Source organism: Austrofundulus limnaeus, unplaced genomic scaffold (assembly GCF_001266775.1).
Source record: "Austrofundulus limnaeus strain Quisiro unplaced genomic scaffold, Austrofundulus_limnaeus-1.0 Scaffold235, whole genome shotgun sequence".
Taxonomy (NCBI): Eukaryota; Metazoa; Chordata; class Actinopteri; order Cyprinodontiformes; family Rivulidae; genus Austrofundulus; species Austrofundulus limnaeus.
In genome coordinates this window covers 374,047-376,309 of record NW_013952637.1, presented here as the reverse complement: position 1 = coordinate 376,309, position 2,263 = coordinate 374,047, and the positions used below count along the sequence as shown (strand labels likewise).

Genomic DNA, 2,263 nt, shown 5'->3' with positions numbered 1-2,263 from the left:
CCATCCATCCATCCATCATTCTTCCATCCATCATCCTTCCATCCATCATCTCTCCATCCATCCATCCATCCATCCATCCATCCATCCACCATCCTTCCATCCATCATCTCTCCATCATCCATCCATCCATCCATCATCCTTCCATCCATCATCCATCCATCCATCCATCCATCCATCCATCTGTCCAAATATCATCCATCCATCCATCATCCATCCATCATCCATCATCCCTCATCCATCCATCCATCCATCCTTCTATCCATCATCCATCCATGCATCCTTCTATCCATCATCCATCCATCCATCCATCCATCCATCCATCCATCCATCCATCATCCATCTATTCTTCTTTCATCCATCCATCTGTCCAAATATCATCCATCCATCCATCATCCATCTATCATCCATCCTTCCATCCATCCATCCATCATCCATCATCCCTCATCCATCCATCCATCCATCCATCATCCATCCATGCATCCTTCTATCCATCATCCATCATCCATATATCCATCCATCCATACATACATACATACATACATACATACATCATACATCTATTCTTCTTTCCATCCATCCATCATCCATCCATCCATCCATCCATCCATCCTTCTATCCATCATCCATCCATGCATCCTTCTATCCATCATCCATCCGTCCATCCATCCATCCATCCATCCATCATCCATCTATCATCCATCCTTCCATCCATCCATCCATCATCCATCATCCCTCATCCATCCATCCATCCATCCATCATCCATCCATGCATCCTTCTATCCATCATCCATCATCCATATATCCATCCATCCATCCATCCATCCATCCATACATACATACATACATCATCCATCTATTCTTCTTTCCATCCATCCATCATCCATCCATCCATCCATCCATCCATCCATCCATCCTTCTATCCATCATCCATCCATGCATCCTTCTATCCATCATCCATCCGTCCATCCATCCATCCATCCATCCATCATCCATCTATCATCCATCCTTCCATCCATCCATCCATCATCCATCATCCCTCATCCATCCATCCATCATCCATCCTTCTATCCATCATCCATCCATGCATCCTTCTATCCATCATCCATCATCCATATATCCATCCATCCATCCATCCATACATACATACATACATACATACATACATCATCCATCTATTCTTCTTTCCATCCATCCATGCATCCTTCTATCCATCATCCATCCATCCATCCATCCATCCATCATCCATTCCTCCCTCTGTGGACAGTGTCTTGTCCAGGCTCTAACAGTGTAACAGGAGGACACCTCATGCCTCACAGGACACGGTTGGTCCTTTACTTTATAAATGTTTTATTATATGATTTAAAAAAGTAATTTAAAGTAAAATATCCATTTTATGTTTTGAGTTTTAAAGCTCTCCGCTGACATGAATCAGATTTAATTTAAAACTGTTTCTGTTTTCTGAGTGGCTAACAGGTTTTACCAAAACTCATCAAGCTTCAACACATTTCTAATCCCAGCAACACCAGCTGAACAAAGACGAAACATTTTACCTTTTAGACGCAGTATATGTCCTGACAGCTGCACCTCAGGGTGACATCTCAACCTGTTGGTTTATTACCTGTCCGTCAAACCTCAGCTCCCGGCCAACAAACCGGATCTGAGCCTCCACTGTGGAGCGGCYGACAGGAAGTTTCTGTTAAAGACGGCACTTTGATAAAAACATGGAGGTGTTAAAGATGAGTYGCTGCTGATAAATCACTTTAACTGATGTTTTATTTCACCTAATCTGACACTTTGATAACAGCTGCCACAAATCATGACTCGTGAAGATTTTACAGGGTCACTAATGCTGAGTCAGCTTTCACATCTGTTAGCTCATCTAAACATCCAACTCATTTAGAAATTTTACACTTTTTGATTTAGCAATATTTACAAAAATTGTCCCCATAAAAATACACTGAGAGCTCTTTAAATGAAGTAATAATACACTAGCAAACTGCTAACAAGCGGCTAAATGTAGCCAAATGTTAGCTAAAAACTAACAACATGAAAAGGTGCTTTATAATCTGAAGGAAGCAAAATGCTAGTAAAAAGCATAGCTAGAATTAAAAGCGGCAAAAGATTAGCTTAAAACTAAAAGTATAAAAAGGTAAGCTAAAAGTAACTAAGAAGAAAGACCGTCCATCATTAAACAGAGGTGGAGGCCTCCGTTTTCAGTTGTCCCCCTCCTACAGTGCTGCTATTGCCAGTATCACTCCACCCC

At 41.4% G+C, this 2,263-nt stretch overlaps 1 long non-coding RNA gene across 1 annotated transcript in view; it reads left to right on the top strand.

The window, feature by feature from the left end:
- The window catches only part of LOC106525624 (uncharacterized), a 35,533-nt gene that overhangs the window by 32,218 nt on the left and 1,052 nt on the right, over window positions 1-2,263 (top strand). The gene's annotated exons all lie outside the window — the stretch shown is intronic.